This window comes from Tenebrio molitor, chromosome 1 (genome assembly GCF_963966145.1).
Source record: "Tenebrio molitor chromosome 1, icTenMoli1.1, whole genome shotgun sequence".
Lineage (NCBI taxonomy): Eukaryota > Metazoa > Arthropoda > Insecta > Coleoptera > Tenebrionidae > Tenebrio > Tenebrio molitor.
In genome coordinates, this window is record NC_091046.1 from 3,043,271 (window position 1) to 3,063,668 (window position 20,398).

The 20,398-nt window shown below is 40.0% G+C and overlaps 2 protein-coding genes across 7 annotated transcripts in view; both read left to right on the forward strand.

Annotated features, from left to right (window-relative positions):
• The window catches only part of LOC138136240 (cyclic GMP-AMP synthase-like receptor), a 200,949-nt gene that overhangs the window by 141,757 nt on the left and 38,794 nt on the right, over positions 1 to 20,398 (forward strand). The gene's annotated exons all lie outside the window — the stretch shown is intronic.
• The window catches only part of LOC138136209 (puratrophin-1-like), a 215,879-nt gene that overhangs the window by 137,532 nt on the left and 57,949 nt on the right, over positions 1 to 20,398 (forward strand). Inside the window, exon 1 of one of the 6 annotated variants that reach the window (XM_069055307.1) lies at positions 9,635 to 9,924. The exons of the other annotated variants lie outside the window; for them this stretch is intronic. The gene's annotated coding sequence lies outside the window, so the exon portion shown is untranslated. Of the gene's footprint in view, positions 1 to 9,634; positions 9,925 to 20,398 lie in introns of those variants that run through there. 6 annotated transcript variants of the gene reach the window in all.

Sequence of the window (20,398 nt, forward strand, 5' to 3'; positions counted from 1 at the left end):
ACGACCGTTTAAGAGTTTCACACCGTAATCGCTTGACAATGACGAAAATTGAACGGGTCAAGATCAAGACCATGGAGGATCGCGGGTGACACGATTTTTGAGCGAATCGGAACGGGTGAATCGTGTGAGAACGAGCTGCTCCTTAACAAGGAGGAAACGCGGGCCAATTAAATTAGCGCCAAAAAAGTCGATGCAAAATGGGAAAAAATTCCAGTCGGACGTTCGAAAACAAAGCGAATTTTGCCGGTTGTTAGTGTTAATTAAGTCCTAGTGGAAAATACTAATTGGAAGCGCCTTGATTTTTTGCGTCCTCGACAACGGAAAACTTCACGTGGGATACCGCCATTTCCCCGGCACCTGTCGATCACGAATTCTTCGATTCGATTAAACGAAATTAATACCGACCGGGCTCCGAATACCTCCAGCGAACGTGCGTTACATAAATAATATCCTTGTAACAAGACAGATTTAATATCAATCAAACCGAAACTAATTAAAATAATGGTTACGTCGTCTGTCTGTATGTATGTATGTATATTTGTGGAATTAATTGACACAGTTCCCATTGCTCCGAAAGGTTATTTCCTCGGGTTAACGATAATTCGAGCTAATGGCGCGATTTTTTCAAATTCGATAATGCCCACTGCTGTTCCACTTTTATGGCGAAATGTCAAGAACATTAACAATTGCACCGTTTGAACAATGCGATCATTTGTTTTAGATTTTTTTTTTCGTCCGTTTGTGGCATAATGCAATGTCTTATTTAGTGTTGCAGCCTCGTGATGATAATCGAATCGTAAAAAGTCATCGGAAGATTGCTTCACAACTATCGAATTGGTAGAATCAACAACAGATGCAAAAGAACAATCAAGTGTTAAATCCTTCGACGGACTGTAATTTTTTTCCAGTGTAAACAAATTGTGAGCCTCAAGAACCTAATTACAAAGAACTGCATTATCGAATGACATATTCTACTGCTTCCGTGCGATCTCAGCCGAGGTCATGTGTTTTTTTTTGAACCACCTGCATTAGAACAATACTCTCATTTGTTTCTAATGTTCTTTTTTCGGTTATTTGTGGTAACAAGACAGCATCCCATTTAGGGTATTACTCTCATAACCTCAATGTTTAGATAGTCAGATAACAGCTTAGCCGGAGGCCTAACAACGTTATAATTGCCAACATGTGCCCGGAATGCAATGACGTTTCCGTGTATATTCAAATGCGTCGACACGTGACCCGAGTTCTCGCGAAGGGTGGTTGTTTTTTTTTCCGAGAGATCCTCGCTGCCAGATAGGGGAATGCGGGTGGTCCTGTGACGGTTTTTCGATGTTGAAGTCGGTCGTTATTTTTCCAGGTATCTGCCAATACAGAAAAATCGGCTTCTTTGCGTCGAGACATATCTCGGAGAGAAATCTCAGGGGTGAAGTAGTTCTTTATATTGTTCGTCGTCTTATCTGATCTGTTGTTCGTCCGAGTGACGTTTCGGCTTTAATTACAGCTTTTACAGCTCCTCGCAAATTTGTTACCAGGATTTTTATTTTTCACTAATCGATACTCTAATTGTCTGTCTAATTATATCTGATAATTTTATCAAAATTCAGTATTTCTCTCTTCAAAATGCACTTTTAAAGCGAAGTTAATTTTGACCAACAATGTTTCTTCATTCTTTAAGATCCTCGAGATTGTCATGCCTCGGCCGCAAGCGGCCTCGGCGACAATTTTTCCTTGAAAAATATTTTAATTTTTTTTTGAGCGATAATTTTGGTTTAAAGAACCATCTGGAGAAGCTTTCGGCTTTTTTCCCTCTTCTTCTACTTTGTCTGTCAATACTTTTGTTTGCGTTGTCAGCCCCAATTTCTGAACCGTCCTATGCCCCTGTTTAATTGGAGCGAATTTAAACAATAAGTCACGTTCTGCGCTCTCGGTTGCTCAATAAAATAACGTTACATTGTCTCTATACCTAAGTATTCCAAATTTATTCTAAGAGTTATGCAAAGTCAGTTTTGCCTAATTGTCGTGATGCAAACTCGAATGTCATGTCGCGTTGCGCAAATGCTGTTAATTGTTACATAAAAGTCGATAATTTGTTTAATTATTTTTGTTATTAAGAGGATAGTGCGCAACTCGGTTTTCACCTTTGGACGCAAACAACAATCTAGAAATTAACACACAACAGCAGCGGTTTATTACCTGAAAAGGGAGATAAAAATTTTTAAGTGGACGAACACTCTTCGCTAGACGATTGTGAAAGTATAAAATTCTTTTGCCTCACGAGGAATAAAAACGGTGATAATTAATTTTAAACAAAAACTTTTTAAGTTTCAAAAAAAGGTTGCGCCAACAGAACAGAAATCTAAACAAACGTATCGGTTTGATCGAATCGCACATGTTTCGTCTCGAACGTAATTATCGCGAATCAGTCATCTGTAAATGCGAGAATTTTCAAATTAAGTTGAGTGAATTTAACTGTCGAGTGTTTCTTTTTCTTCCGTCCCCAGAAGACAAATCTATCAGCGCGCTCCCTTCTAAATTGGAATTTCTACATTCAGAAAAACTCCGGCAATAAAATTAGAAACCATCCGCGATGATATCCGAAACAATAACCGTGCCCACGAATTAATCTGATCCAGTTAGCGCGCTAATTCGCGCATTAGATATTTTTTCGAGTCGCCATAAAACGCAAAAATAAACGAAAGTTAATGAATACCGAACGGATAACCGTCAATTATGCGGTCGAATTTCTACAGTTTTCCTCGACGTCTCTGGCCAACGCCCTTTGCTCGATCAAAACGACCGACCACGATTCAACTTTTGATATATTAAACGCCTTATTAAGGTACAAACAATAATTACAACTACAAGAGTAATGCGTGACCGATTATGCGTTTTTATAAATTGATTATTAAAAGCCATACCAAGGTTGAGCATGATTTATGGTGGCGGTGAAATTATTTCCGACGTAATTGTGGGAATTATCTGGGAATTTGGAAAAATGCGGTGGCGAAAGGACATCGCACGCGATCTCGCTGTGTGTACACGGTGCGGCGAAAAAAACTGAAGCGCCGATTAACATATTACTACCGTGAGATAACAATGGAGGTAATAAGAATACTAATAACTCAGTTCCCGTGGAACGTCTCGTCGGATATAATGTGCTTTGTGCACGCCATCCAGGCAAAGGGCTACTTCTTTATGGTATCATTAGTGTCAGGATCGGTGTTCCGAATGGAAGGTGCATCCTTCGCTCCTGGGACAAATCGCTATCAATTCTTTGTCTCCGATTGATAAGAGGTTCTCTTTTTTTCTAATTGGGTGTTGTTAAACGAGAGTCGAGTGAAAGCGTTTCCATGAACTATCAAAAGTGATATGTGGTCGTAACAGAGTGAAGCTATATGAAATATTATTTGAAGAGATAATGGCGACGATAAATCAGGCGAATATGTATACAATTTTTTGTTGTTGTTGTTGTTATTATTATGAGAAAGCCTCGGGTTGTTATTACGTTTAATGTTGTGATTCGTGATTTTGGTCTCGTAAATCTCGGCTCGTAGTGTGATTACCGGAAATTTCGTAATGGAACGGTGCGCGATCGGACATTTTACGGAAAAAAGGGCGAGTTTTTTGGTGCACAGTTATACAATTATCCGCCAAATCGAAGAAGGCCTGAGAAGATCGTTCGTTATTACCCTCATCATCATTTACACCAATCCGCCATCTTGGAATGGCTCCGTGTGGGAGCACTTATCCAGTTTTAATTTTCTCCGAACACGGAGCTTTCAGCGAAATTGCGATGTCGTTCGCTTTTTCCTTTCTTTTCCATTTTCAAAATCAACGTTTTGATCCTTCCCGTTTTCTAATTAAAAATCTGCCTCCATCCAGATGGAGAAACCAACCTGGTGGATTAATGTAGATTGCCTTGCACGTCAGAGATCATCCCTTTCTCATTTCAGAAGATGAGTGACGAACGACGGCACCACAGCTCTCGTCTGGGAGTTAATGTGGGCCGTGACGTTTCTAAATTACGAATAACATCCCTCCATCAATTTTTAATTAACCTCAACAGACGCAAATCCGGCAACGTGAGTGGCCACCCCGCAATTAAAGCCGTCCGCTTCATTCAAAATGTGATTGTCCAAACAACAAGAAAATAATCAAATAAAGTCGGCTCGCCACAAACGAACATCAACTCATCAGACACACAATGTATCTCTTATGCGTCCAAACATCCACCCCTCTGCCATTATTTTGGTTGCTGGATGCCCCTCGTTGTCTGTTTAGTGTCCCTAACGCTCAATTCCCTCCCTTGGTTCCCACAACGACCAGAGGCGCCTCGTCGTCGCAGGCAGACAGAAGAGGGTCCGAGGTTGGTCCGTGCGGGACGCCGCTGGTCCCCATTCGGCTAAAGGGTTGACGATCCTGCAGAGATAATTGGCAGGGACGTCGGGGAGGGAGGAAGTGTTTGTCGTTTTCAATTATCGGCCGGTTTTTTCGCCGTTTTCAATTAAAAATGCACCGATCTGGTTCGCGTTCTTCCGCAGCTTTGTGCTTTTTTGTCAGCGCTGGCAAAGTAAAATCTTAATTTGATCGGTCGTTTTGCTTTACCGGTCTGACAACTGTCCGGTAATTTGCGTAATTGAATTTGAGGTGCGATGGCGTCAAAAGGGGTGGTGATATTTTTTTCAGGTCTATTAACTCCGACGTGTCACTCGCAAATAATCTGGTCACGACGTTATTTTGTCGGGTTGACGTAAGCCGCTGTCGGTTGGATTACGTAATTAAAAATAGCACAGAATTCGCAAGAATTTCCTTAGTGGAAATGCCAATTTAAAATATAACGTTGAGGGACATTTTTGCGTTGACTTAATTTACGGGGGAATTTCCTTTCGGATGCTTAATTATAGAGGTATTGAGATTCTTCGATTTTGTGTATGGCCACGAAAAGATCACGGGAGTTCATTGACGTTTTTATAGATAACTCGTATTTTTTCGTATGAATTATAATTGGTTCATAAATACATCGATTGACCAGCGAGTTTTGTCTATGAACATAAATTTTTCCAAATGCTAAACAGCATTATGCTAGGTCGGGTTGGGTCAGATTACTGTTAAATTGGTCTAGACGCGAGTCGAGGTGTGTTAATATAAAAATATTGATTGTATTTGTGAAGTTTATGGTCATCTTATGAGTTGTACAAAACACTAGTTTCGCGATAAGTCAAATTTTATTTGTGTCGTGGAACGTCACCCAATAATAAATAAAACGAAAATAACAGTAGAGATAATTATTGACGTCTACGGAGGCGACGAAATAGATGGGATACGTAGCGTGAAAGCTAATTAATATACATATTGGGAAAAATCGTTTAAGACAATAAAAGTAAAAATAAAACCACCAAGTAATAGGATTGATAAAAAAACATCAACAAGAAACAGTAGAATCACCAAATCAAAAACATTTCAAGCTTTGAAAAATCTATATCCATTCCGTTTCAAAATAGTTATTTATGCAACAAGTGAGTAAAGTAATACTTTTTTTTATGAGAAGGAAAATTTGCTGTTCGAGCGAAGCGAGTGCGCAAATCCGCTGAGTAAAAAAAATACTTTACTAACGAGTTGCATACAAAATTTTTTGGCGCCTGTAAGTTTAGATAACAATTTTTTCGACACTCTCAAAATTTGAAAATTTTCTCCTGTGTGAACCCGTGGACTTCGCATTTTAAATTGGCCCACTCATGCCAAAAAAATCCCAATTTACATACGAACTCGTTAAAAAAACTACTAATTATGAATTAAACATTTTATAATTGCGTTAAAAAATGAACCGCTATGGCACTCTTTTTAACGCTTCTTGACCGATTCAAAAATCACGTATTTTAGGAACGCAAACGAATGAAAAGACTTGCACTTTTTTTGACGGACGTTAAAAAAATTATATTTTCAATTATTTTATTTTCTGTTTTGTTTAAAAGTTGATCGAGGCAGCTACACGCTAGAAACTAAAGAAGCAAAATATTACGGTACTTATGTGGTCAGCACGTTTACCCGATTTATTACCTACTGAACCTCTGTGGAAAAGGAATGGTAGGGTACGTCATCTCAAGATAATATTTTCCAAATTGCTTTGCATTGTCTGTCTCATCTTTTAGATATGTCAGATAAAGAGCAAATTTACTGTTGCAAGGAGAAGCATTTGAGATCACATTCACAACCTAGAATTACAAGAAGTCAATTAACTTCTATCTAATTAACATGTTGAACTAATCAATTAGTGCACATTTTTTATATTCACTTTTGAAACAGAATAGCTATTGACGTAACCAGTTAGGAAATGCCTCATTTTGTGTAACGCGTTGGATGTTCACACAAGTTACACGAAATGTCATTTCCTGAAGTTTCATCCAAAAAAAGGTTTTTTAAACTGACGACATTATCAATTTCATGATTTGCATTGAAAATTAAGTAGCATGTAGTTACGTTTATTTTGCCTTTGTCAGTTTGAAATTTACTTTATAGAGTCCAGACTGAGACGTCGCGTCGGTGAATTGTGATTTGTAGGATCTGAATATGGAGGGAAAATGTTTGATTTGAGTTCCCATATATCGAAGAGGTCGTGGAAAATATTATCGTTAGTAATTTCGGGAAAATCGAAAGCAAAATATGATTTTTTTTCGAAAACTGATGAGAAAAGTTTATACACATCTTTATTACCCGAAATGACCGTTTTTTGTTTACAGAACGCAATTCAATTAACAGATGTCAGTCTTAAAAGTTAGGTTAGTAATTTTGAGAACGTTGAAATCTTGATTTTCATAAAGGAGTCAATTATGTGTGACCTGTCGCCCTGTCGGTTGTAAAAGAATTTCCTCACCTAGTCCAATGAAACAATGAGATTTAAAACTCCCGCGCCTTTATTCAACGGTGAGCACAGCACCGTTCTGTGTTTTCTGGTGAGGACCACGTGCACCCCGGTTGTTTACAGAGAGGTTATGTTTTTAGGGGCTCTTTTCTATTGTCTCTTTTTGAAGTCAAAAAGACAAAAAGCTACGCCGTATATGACTGCAATACGTGCGAATTTTGGTAAATATAAAATTGATCAATGAAATCAACGAACAAATATTGTTTCCAGGATGAAAATTATCTTTATTACTCAAACATTGTGCTAAAGGATCATACATCAATTAAATTGCAGTTATCAGTAATTACTTGCATTAATTCGGGAATTGTGCCAGGCATGTTTTTGAACACGTTGTTTTTCAGGTATGGAAAGACAATAATCAAGGCAAGTTGTTGGTAAGTGCCTTGAAAGTCCGGAAACTTTTGATAAAATTCCTCAAACTCGAGGTGTCGAATAGGACGATGCGCCGTTTCTGAAGTAACTGTACAATGAAAATTTTTTGGTCTAAAGTGAACATATTGTAATAGCAAATTTTAATCTGGTAACATTTGAATTAAATTTTTACGTGTTGCCCTGAAGCGTATTAATCACGGCTCTCTCGATTTTTTTTATTTTCGATTAGGGGTATTTTAAAACTAGGTTTCAGGCACGAGGCGAAGCCGAACGCTGTAAAATACCTTTCGTACGACACTTGTATTAAACTTTTTGGTTGACCAAATGTTTTCTTTTGTACTTTTGCAGATTTTTATGAAATAATCAACTGCCAACCCTATTATAATTATGATTATTTATTAAGCAATAAAAATTAAAAAAAAAACATTTATCGGAAAAATAATACATACATGTAAAGGTGTGTTTTACACTTAGGGAAGCCGCATCCTGCAATTTTTGGTTAAAGAAAAGGCCACATTTTCAGGAAATATGTATTTATTGTAATGTACTACATATATTATTTATTTTGAACAATACATATTTAAATGTAAATATCTAAGACATATTCTCACAAAATCGCAATGACCTGACCTAACCTGACCTAACGTATTCGATAAGATACATTTTCTCCTTTCGGTTGTGCTGCTCAGGCGGCAATTTCTTCCTGAAAAAGTTAGGTACAATATTTTTGTAACGAATAACTCAAAAATGTTTCAAAACAAAATTAAAAAATGAATAATTTTACATTAGTAATAACTTTTTTACTACTAGATTGGTAGCACCTTCCGCGCCAATTTTTTCTGTCACTTTTCTGTCTGTTAAGTACATCATATTTTTATGCCACCTCAAATTAGGGAATCAAATTCGATATTGCTTTATTTGCTGATTCTCTAATTTATAAACGATTAATAATAATTAAACGCCCATTTTAAAGTAAATTGACGGTTCCGTCTGTCTTGCGTCATTTAATACCAACCTTACAAAGCAATTTGCCCTAGTTTCTGTAGCAAAGTAAAAAAAGAAAACATCGGGGTGCGGAATAGCTATTTGTGCAATAAGTTAAGAAATGTAATTTTTTCCGTATTAGGCATGGCATTTTTTATTGAGCCGAGAGCCGAGATCAAAAACATTCCGTGTCCGGAAAAAATGGATGATTTTTTCTACTGGAGTTTGGAAAATAAATTAAATGTGGTTATTTTAATATTCTATTAATTATTTCTAAATTAAAACGCGGAATCATGATTGTTCTGCTTTGGTTACTGTTACTGTAGAGAAACAATTTTGTGAATCCTTTGATATTGAAGAATATTACCAAACAGGCCGAATACCTGAAAAATAACAGCGCACCAATATTGTTGTTTTTCGTGTTAGTTTAAGCAAAGTCTTAAAAAAACATTAATTAGTTGTAAATTTTGAGGTTATCTTCGACAGATTTCAAGTTACGGATCTCAGGAAACGATCAAAATTGAACTTTTAGTGTTGAAATATTATTTCCGCCCTTGTTAGGAAATATTCCACTTTTCGTAACTCAAATTAGTATTCAAACATGTTAATTTTCCAATCTCTGTAGAAAAAAACCTTTTCCCGCATTTCGAGGATTTCCAGGAAATACTCATTTTGAGGCCATAAATACAAAAATAACTACACATTTCTAACTTTTGAAAAGTGACACATTACCTGTCAAAGTTAGAAAAAGCGATTTTTTGAGTAGTCCGAAGAGGTACAGCCCCACCGACAAGTGTTTTCAGCCGTCAGGTTTAGAGTTTCACCATTTCAAAAATGTTGGAACAGCTTCAAGTGGAATTGTGAAACGAAACGAGAGGAATTGGAACAGGACTAGAAATACAGTCGCAAGTTAGAGCCACCATAGCCAGCCGTTTAGCGAACCGAATTTCTAAAATTCCGACAGTTCACCACTCCTTTCGAATTTTTTTCCCTCCACCCTTCAGAGTCCCAAGAAGAGCTGCCGGTCTAGCATTCGCATCACATATTCCTTCACCCTGTCCCACCCGTCCTCGTTAGGTAGTGTCGAATTCCGAGAACCCCGACGTCTTCGTCGACCCGAAAGACCGTCCGACCCCGCCGGTCCCTCCTCCGGGTCGTAACTCGTAGTCCTACGTGACGTCCACCACTATATGGGCCATCGGCGGTGCGTTTTTTCGCCTCCCGTCTGCCACATCTTCTCTGGCGAACATCGTCCGACGTGGGGGAGACAAGAGAACCCGAGAACCTGGTCGTTGCGCCCAGTGCATTCACAGCAATCTCTGATCAGCCGCTCGGCCCGACCAAACAGAATCGACTCTTATTATTGGTTCGCACGTCGCGCAGTTCGTATCGCTTTCAGACGGACTTGACAGTCTTCGTCGTGCGGTTCAAGCAACAACACGCGTTCGTCTTGGCGAGTCGCAACTGTGCCGAAAAAATAAACAAATCGACCGGACGAAAATGCGATAATGGATGTTGTGTCCGTAGAGTAGTTCTCGCTTTGCGCATTATTTACACTTGTGCATTCTGTGTGTGCTGCTGCGGTGTGTTGGACGATTTATCGCTTTGTGCAATTTGAGCCGGGAGTTTATCGGATTACCCCCGCAAAGGTAGGCTGGTCCTGCTGTTTGTTTCATTCCTGCTGCGGAAAAATCCCTACCGGACATGAACCCAGGAAATCTCACAAGTATCGATCGCGTCCGCGATGTAAAATGAGTAAATTAACGTTAATGACGGTCCGTTGGACCAGATCGTATCGGCGAAGATTGACCGGCCCCATTTCGACATCGAATCGAATTAAAATGGTGATTTTTATCGAAACGTACAGTTAGGAGGGTTCTCAGGTGGAGCCCTCCCGACTCCCATTAAGGATTCAGCTCGACTCTCGCCTCAAATTTATTAATTTCTTTGTTTTGCGTGTCTCAAGGTCCGACTGCAGGATCTCGTCGGGAATTATTCACGACGAAAATGACAAAAATCGAGGAACGGCCTTGGTGTTGTGCGTCTTCTGTGATTGTGTAATTCTGCATCCATCCAACAATAATAATTTTACGGTCGAGAAGAAACACAGCACTTCCAATGTGTTTCAATGATCAAGGGAATTAGTTTGGTTTTTTGACGGTGACGAAAAACGCCGCCGAAATCGTCGACGACGGTTTCACACTCGATAATTCATCTCGGTGATGACAAGTGACAATTAAGACGGATTCAAACCAGTTTCGTTAACATTCCTAAACGATTTTTTCGACACCGTTTTGGGTGGATGTTCGAGAACAGTTCGCGTACAAAATCGAAACTCCATTGTTCGTCGAAAGAACAACAAATGTTTATGGGGTGATAAGTGAGTCATTCTTTTTTGTTGCAATTAATCAGTGATTATCAAGACGTAATGGTGTTTCGTACTATTGAGATTAATGAGTTTTCAATTGTGCTTATTGTTGTTTGGGTTTTATTTATTGTTATATGTTTTGCTCCACGCGACATTGATCACTTGTAAAGTTGTACAAGTAATAGATACGACACGATTGATCTTCGACTGTGACACGCAAGTCAAAAATTTTGACACAATTGTTTCTCGCAACGGAAGAATGCGTTTTGCTGGGGGAGGAGGGCAAAGCAAAACCTGACTCGTTTGAGGTCGCGAAGGCAAAAATGTGACACCAAGAACAAAATATCCTGACCGATCATTTTTTAGCCATCATTTTACGACAGACGAGAAAAATGTGCAAGTTATAACGTACAAGTTTCCATATTAAGACGCTGCTAACCCTGACTTTTCTGTCGGTTGTTTTTGTTTTTTTGAATGGCATGCGATGCATTGTACCCAAAATAGTTTGTTTACATTATATCATAATTGATGCACGGCACTTGAACTCTGAAAGTGTGCGACTATTCGTGGATATCTAAAAATATTGTATGCGAGTTCGTTACACGGGTATCGTAAAAGGAATGTCAACGACGAGGTTCGCTCCAAAAAAAAAATCACTCTAAAAATGCGAAATTTACGTAACACTCACTTTCCATTCCCGCCGGTGCGACTTTGTGGGACAGATGCCCAATTTGGGCGTTCGCGCACGCACACGAACGCAATTTTCGTCATTAATTCAATTAAACAAATTGAATATCGGACGATCGTTAACCTCAATCTCGCCAACGTCTGCCCGAAAGAGCAGACCAGTTGTTCCCATGTGACATCACCGTAACGCAACCGTAACAGTACCGCAAGGTTTTAAAACCGTATCGGATGCGTAACAATAAGTACCGAATTTTGTCGAAAAATCGGCGGATCCGGGAGTAACAGCCGACCTTGGGTCGGAGTCTGTTCCACATTTGTGGAAAACGGGGTGACAGATGGTCGATTTGCTGAGGGGCGAAGGAACAGCTGGTCCAGCAGAGGTGATTCTCGTATCGTTTTGTTTTCACAACAGATTTTGGCCGTGAACGTGGACACGTGAATAATTTATTTGCGTTGGCGCAACTGGTCTACACGCGAAAAGAAAACGAGAGTGCTGCAGGAGTTGCATCTCGTGAGGTGTGAAGCGGGCCTAAGCGGATGCGGGTGACGTTTGACAAGTGGCCACCCATGCTACATCCTGACAACACGACCGTTGTCAGTTTTGCCAACAGACCAGAAGCGGTACTGGTGTAAAAACTGGGGGTTTTCGCGTGACCACGTGAATTGTTCTGTGGCTGGCGTTTTCTTCAAATCTGGTACTTCTCTCTTTTCCGTCGGCGGTACTGCCGCGTGTGTGGTCCTCGGCAGCTTCGGCCGGCGATCGAATCGACGATTAATCGACCGCGCGTCCGAAAAAAGTGAAGCATAAAACACCGTCAGTGGTAATTTTGACAATCGAAATGGAATTGTAGGTCGCTGATAGTAAAGTTTAATCGAGGGTAATCGGCGGAGGAGGACGACGACGGCAAAAAGCCGATCGCTCACGGGGAAAAACAGCGCGCCGTAATTAAATTAATTTCTAGATGGACGTGATTACGCTGGGGGGAGGAGTGCAGATGCGAAATTTTACTTTTTTTCCCGCCATCTCAACCTCACTGTCGCTGACCTTAATTTTGATTGATGGAATGAGAGTACTATGGAGTGTCGGCTTCATTCAACCTCAGGTTGCTTTTGATGCGGTGCTTATTCAGTTAAGTACTACTCGGTACGTTTCTTGGCTTCTTCATTGTTTTGGTTTTTTATTGGAAAGTTTACCGAATGACTGACAGGATGTCATCTCGATCCGGTTACGCACGTCAGGTGGACAGTTTCAGAATTAAAAAAAAATTCACTCGTCAAACGCGCAACTGGAAATTTTTCGCCAAGGAAAAAACACAAACAGATGGTTCTTGGAGGTTTCCAATAATTGTTCTACAAGTAGAAGAAGTTGGGAACATTTGCCAAACAGGAGTTGAGAATACAACGATTTAGAATGTTTACTGTTTTACTTGGTAGTACCTTTGGTAGTACAATACAGGGTGTATCTGAAATATTGTGTTAATTTTAACCAATGGAAGAATTCGCCAATTTACGAAACTTTTCTCTATAACATTTTGCAAAATTCGCAAAAGTTTTCCAAGGCTTTCCTCGATTTTTGATAACTACTGTCACATTTTGGTATTTGATCGATTTTTTTAGTTATTAATGTCAAACTTATCGAGTTTTTGTATCATTAAAATACAATTTTATTATTAGGATACTACTACCGTAAGTTCCTTTATGACTTTTTTTAACGTCGGTCAAAAAAAGTGCAAGTTTTTTCATTCGTTTGCGTTCATAAAATATGTGATTTTTCGACCAAGAAGTGTTAAAAAAAGTGCCGTAGCGTGTAATTTTTTAACGCAAATAAAGAATTTTTCATTCATAATTAGTAGTTTTTTTTTAACGAGTTCGTATGTAAATTGGGATTTTTTTGGCATGAGTGGGTCAATTTAAAACGCGAGTAAAACGAGCGTTTTAAAGGTCCACGGGTTCACACAGGAGAAAATTTTCAAATTTTGAGTGTCGAAAAAATTGTTATTTAAACTTACGGGTGCCAAAAATTTTTTGTATGCAACTCGTTAGTAAAGTATCTTTTTTTTACTCGGCGGATTTGCGCACTCTCCGCACTCGTGCGGCAAATTTTCCTTCTCGTAAAAAAAGTATTATTTTACTCACTTGTTGCATTTGCCGCGTTCGCCAGTGTGAAACGTTCTCCATTCTGCATTCTTAACTGGAATAGACTGTAGTCTCGATTTTTTTTTAACCATGACAATTTCAAGTATCGTGATCGCAATTTTTTGAAGAGATGATGCCCGAAATTCCGTGTCCCTAACTGTACATTTATGTTTGATAGTGCAAGAAAATTTTGAATATATTTTTTTTTATTTCTAAATTGACTTAAAAACACCCAAACATCCTAGGTGTCCACATAAGATTTCAAAAAATAATCCGACATTCTCACCCAGTATCGAAATTTATTCTAACGGACCCATAAATATTCAGCACAAGTTATCATTTTACGTAAAATTTATGCAGGACGGTTAGGTAATTTTTTGAAATAATCGCTCGTAATTTAAATCTTCCACAAACCTGTATTCTTATATTACGCGATCACTATCACTGACAGTTGACAAGTGACAACATTTTTACTCGAAAAATGTTGTCATTGCAGGTTTTCTGATATCGATCGCTTCAACACTCGATAAATAAGCGTGTCTCGTTGAGGATACAATTCACTTATCAAAATGTCAAATTAAAATGTAAATTAACTTGGCCAATAGTCAATTTCACTAATTTAATCGATGTAAAACTGGTAATTTGAAGATTTGTGCTGTTTTCATCCGTACATTTGCGTTGATTTTTTTTTTAAGACGCTTTCTGAATTTTTTCTGTTTTGTTTGAATAAATTTATGAACCAGTAGCAATCTGTTCAGTTGATAGTGCTTTTTGTGGGATTTTTCAAACCGCGGGGCGGCTTTTGCAAATAAAGGTATGAACGACAACCGATACGCAACGGTTGGACAACGTCACTGTAATTCCCAAATTATTCTTGGGCGGTCGCGGATAACGATTCGTTGGAAGCGGCTGCAGAAATACAACTATTTACTAGTGTGCATTTAAGTAAAAATAGATTATCAATGGAAGCCGCAACCTTCGAGCGATGGCAGCCGCTTCCACAGTTTTCCCAGTTGAAATACTTGCAGAAACAATTTCAGAGTGCATAAAGTCGAGTTTATACTGTCGTGAGGTCGTATTATTTAACGCAGTGTAAACGTTATAGTTACACTAACGATTCTAAGAAATATACGGTTATTGTTTTCATTGTTGTTGGCAGAATGGAATGATTTATTATTAGAGTTGTCGAACAAAGCGTCTTTTAATAGTTTTAACCCTCTCCGTCGTTGTTTTTATGCATTTATGCCTAGCCTCTGACCTTTAACAAGTTGACGATTGTCGTTGCAAAACCACCGCAGAAGATCGCCGACAAACAGACCCGCCATTAAAATCGAATTAAACCTCGTCATTTTTTTTTAATAATCCGCCTTCGACTCCGATCAATTGTAAAAATGAAATCTTCATCGGCCGGGACGTTTCCTCGCTAATGGCTAGTTTAGAGCCAATTAATTTTTTTTTTGGTCGAGCGGCAGCGTGTGCGACATAAAAAGTGGTCAAGTTTGAATATTTATGAGGAGAGAGACGCACACAATCGTAAAAAAAACAAACTTATGCACTACAATTATTACTATAACCGCGACAAGGTGGCCGGCGTGCATAAATTACCGAGCGGGACTAATAGCGCTTGTGAAAGGGGCAAAAATGAACAAGTGTGTTTGTTTACCGAAGGCGGTGTAAAATTAAGTAATAAAATTTAATTTCTGATGACAATAACATAAATTTGCCGCGTGCAGATATTAATTATAATGGTCGGTTAATTGGGATCACTGTAACAAGACAGGCGCTGCAATAAATAATTTCGCTGCCATTGGCCGCAGGAAATCGTGTGGAAAATTGAGCTCGAACCGAGAGATTTCGTCGTACGACAAGCGCGTAACGTACGTACGGTAGCGCGAACGTAAGCGTAACATGACAGAACTGTAGACCCGTTCGCAGCGAGCGGCAAATTTTCGTAAATCGTAAAATTGTGATCGTCGTCGGCCGGTCGAGAATGCAAATAAGATAAATTTATTGTTGTAAAAATGTAAGAACAAACGAGCCAGTCGAGCATGCAAAATGAACGGGATGACGACAACTTCGAGGCTACTTTGGTAGTTGATGTCATTCTTTGCATAATTAAGCTGCAATTTGCGGACGAAGAAAGTAACAAAGACTCGTTAGAGTTAAACGTAGCTCAAATTGCGATACGCTAGTCGCCATATCAACAAATTATTATTTGGGAAAAGAAATCATTTCACTTCGGCAGCACAATATGCAAAAACGAAGTGTAAATTAGTAAAATCGATTAGTTACAGGATTTGTGGATGGCGGCTGGTTAGAAAATGAAAATGTACTTTCTACTATAATTGTTCAATTATAATATTCATTGGATTATAGCCCCATCAGCCAGATACTGTCTAATCAATTGATCAGTAATAAACATAATGTATTCTGTCAAAGTATAATTAATATGAAATACGACTGTACGTGGCGTTTTAAATAATACTCTCGTACATTTGACATTTATTCTTACATTGTTGTTGCCGTGTAGGAGTTCTGACCATCTTGTTGCAATATAACATTTTTCATCGGCAACTGGTGCTGCATTCGAATTTTAACGGAGATTGCGTCGTCTCTGCTCCATGAGTGTAACGTCGGTAACGGCAGAAAACGAGTGTAGCGTTGACGATGCCAAGTGTGCTCTATCTGATCGTTCGAAGTTGGGCCCCAGCCCTAACCATGAAATTCCCAACTCGTTTCGTAAACACACACCTTCACCTGTTTGGATATCACCGTGTGGGCCGCCTTCACGTTTTGACATCTTTTTTCTGCACATTCGACAATTCCCAACAAATTGATCGATCAAAATATACAAGGTCGCCACTTTTCATGCAAAACGAACATGCTCGCACACGAAAAACATGGACAAGCGTCAGAACATTGCGATATTTGTATTTTTTTCCGCGTCGAATTCCGACGGGTGACTTCATGGAACCTTGACTCGGGAGATATCTCGTGGCGATAACGGCGGCCCAACCGTTCCCATATTTTTTAACGATCCCGTGTGCAAAACCAGCGCCATTTTTCACGAAACCGGCGGCCCACTCGGTATTTCATCCGGCGGGATTGTGCAAGAACGAAATTCCTCCACCTCGTCGACATTTCGACGTGGGCTGCCAACCTTACGTTATGCGACATAAGTAATGTCGATGCGAAAAGTGCAATTTGTAGCGCAGGTTGTTGCGATGGGATGGTAACACGAGGTGTTTTACGAGAGATGCTCGAACAAGGACGAACGAAGGAAGTGCGTTCGAGAACGAATTTGAGGAATCACGAAAAGGTGTGGCGCGAAAGGGCAACGAAACTGGAAGACAATGGCGGGCGAAATTTTTTACATTCAGAACCGGTGTCTAGACGCCGAATTAGCGTTAATCGAGCCAATTCTGAATGAGATCAGCTGCAAACGCGACAAGGTAACAGATTGGGGTGTGAGCGAAGTGGAGAGATAGCAAAATGCACATGAGACCCGTTGAAGCGTCCAGATTTGTGTCCTATCGAAAATTGCTGGAGTAAGAGGGGGAGCGGTGGAAAAGAGCGATTTCTTTCAGTACTCGGTGAATCTCGAGCGGCTTTTGCAAGAACATCCATCAGATAAACTTATTTCTTTCCGACTCTACTGTTACAGCTTCTGGATTTTTCGGATGAGCGTTTAGTGATAGCAAGTCCTGCGTGGTGTGCTTGTGGAACCGTCGAAATTCGGTTCAATTACCTCTGACCTTGACAGTGCTGTAAAAGCAAAAGTCAACGATATGAATAATTCATAGGTTCACATGAAACGATAATAATCAACAAACAGGAAAAATTGTTTTATTTTTAGATGGATAATAGAGGAGTCGTCGAGATTAGCCGCACAATAACGGTACCCCCCGTTCGGCTAAACAATAAATAATCAAGAATAGGCATAAATTAGCAGCATTCGTAGCTTCTGGTGAAACCACACGATCGATAATCACGGCTCAAAAAAAAATTCGTAATTGGTACGTTAATGGCACCCGAACGGTGTAAAAAAATACGCTGCTAATGGATGTTTTTTCCATCATCATCGATATTGTTATCTTTTTGCATTGTGCTTCTTCGAACAACATGTTGGAAGCAGACGCAAAATTGTACAGTTAGAAGAGCAAATTTGGTTTTAGCCATGGTCCCGGTCGTGTAATACTACGCTTGTTATTATTTTTTTGCGAAACTGGGTGTGTACGTATGTGTCGAATAATTCAGAGAAACTCGTACATGGAAGATTTTAATATTTCGGTTCTAATTTAATTTTGTTCGAGTCATCGTAGGGCTTTGAAAAGAAAGGAAGGAAAAAAAACGAAACGGACACGATTTTTCGTTGTTTGCTTAATTAGTACATTTCGTTGTGCGTTGTGTTATCTTTTATTCATAGTACGTCAGTTGCATTGTTTACAAAACGAGTCATTATTGACAACTCACGTAACAAACACTTTTTCTAATAACGAACAATAGAGACAACAAAAACAAAGCGCATAGCTCGACCGTTTAACGAGTCTGGCGTTTCAACAATTCTTCCCGTAAAAGCACCGATCGGCAATAATTATTTATTGTCGATAACTTTGTCGTACGGTGTTGTGCCCACTTAGCAGATAAATTTATTAGGAGTGAGCTTTAGGCGTTCGTTCGTCCTCTTTATCATGCAATAACGCTTGCTTTTCCTCTATTGAAAAGCACACGGTCGCACATACCGTACTTTACGAGTTCCGCGCGAGGCCACTTCAGGGCCACTCTTATCTCGCGGTAATTTTTATCTATTGCTTTATTTATGCTCCGTTTACGATTTTGGAAAGCTTTTCTTGTGAAAATGGAAGAACATCAGAAACGCCGTCGGGATTACCAGATTTTACTCCACCAGAGTTGTTTTAGTGAGTAGTAGAATGCCTGGTCACAAAAATATAGTTGCTAATTTGGATCTTGACTAAAAATTGCGCATCTATTTTAGATTTCTATAATACAACTTCTTTCGATATGTTAATGATGTTCAAAGCAATCGGATTTAGTTGGACAAAACTGGGTGCCCTCACTCGTCGACCATTGCGGTGCACTTTTCGAAGAAAGAACGCGCATTGTGCAATCGCGTAATCGAGCACTTTCCCTTACACTGACAGTTCTTACCTTGGCTCGAATTTAGCCTTTTAAATTTTTATAACGGAGAAAGTAATTCGTTCTTTGTAATTTGTCGCATCCGGGACCGGGACAATGTCGGTGTCATCCGACGATCCTTTCGTGCGAAAAACGCCGGCGCAGTTGTTCACGTTGAAGCCACTCGCGGCGATAACGGCCGCCGGTGCGTATCACCATCGCTCGATTAAAATCGAATTACGGGAAGAGAGAAGAGCGCGGCAACAATTTAATCCGGAAGCGACGAGTTCATCTGTTAATTGGAGTTTTCCCAGTGATTTATTTATTTGCAGGCAGCGAAAGTAATTTTTTGTGTCTGGCCCAAATCGCTCGCAACAAACATCAAAATTAGCGCTAATAACAATAATTCAATCCGATTCGCGGCCGTAATGAGATAAAGATCTGTCGAGATTTATCGCATGTGGCGCAGCGGCGGCTCGTAATTCAGGATTTTTGAGTGCGCGAGCAAAAAGCGGACCGAGACAAAGGGCGAGCCGAGTCGAATTCGGCATCCATCTTGGCCGAGCTGGCGGCCATTTGCATAAATTAAACGAAACGTGCGCTCATTATCAATTACGTCACGTCGCCGTAAAGGCTCTACTCGAGGGGGACTCGTCCCGAGACTGCGACCTCCGCTGACCCCGATCCGTCCTTTCGACAAGTGAAAAAATGAGTGTGGTGTCCAACCAAGAGCCGAAAACCGTTCGCGAGTCGAATAACGTTTTCGCCTTTTCTTCGGACCGAAAAGAATGGTGCTAGCGCCACTGGCCCATCAATTTTACCGTTGCGAACCCGCCGTCCGACCGCGGAAAAATAATCGTCTAATTGCAGTTGACCACTTTTGCAGAACGAGTTTTTGGGTCCGTTTCGAGCGCCTATTGTTGAAGAAAGGATTCTTTTCTTCGGCGCGTCCCTATTGGTTTATTCATCGGCCGAACAAAAATAACAACGAAACTCTCTAGAGACCAACAAAGAAGAAGAGGACGATTCGCGGTGTCGGTATTCGCGAAATATGTGCATTGCAGTTCTGTCACCTGTCCGACCAGCAGCAGCTCGTATATTTCCAGCCATCGAATGGACCAGTTCGGGCGCATTCTTCCCGTCTGGAGTACTTTACATTCTTCTTCGACTTCGAGTACTGATTCATTCAATAACCAGATGCATTATTCATCACGGCTCGAGAATGTGACGGTATTAAACGTTTCGGATTCGGTCGTTTTTCGTAATTAACGGGCGGCAGTATTTATTTTTGTTGCATTTTTGGCCCCCAGTTACACAAGTGAACATGCAGAAAACACAAGACCGCACCCGAAAACCCTTGACCATTAGCTAAAAAAATTTGCTACGCCACTGGTGACTGCGTCTTGAGACGTTCCGTTTTGATCTCGAGAGGTTTTAATGTCGCATTCGGTTAGTCGATAATTATCGCGATAAACTGTAAACTCTTCTGTTGACAGAATTGTGTCATTTCTGAATAAAAAGGTGTCATCTGTTCGAGCGCGCGTGCGTGGTGCAGGGGAGGGAGGACAAAATTGGAAATCTTGGGATTTCGTAACGACGACATTCCTGATGCGAAAATAAAACACTCGGCACGTAGTGTTCAAGTTCAAGTTTCCGGTGTGCGAGTGAAGAATGAGTCACCGCTCGCCGAAGAAAAAGAGTAGAAAACACTTGTCACCTAGCGTCCGGAACAGCTTTTGCTCCGTTGGACGATGAGAATTTGTGATCGAAGAAACGATTTGATTCAGTAAAATGCA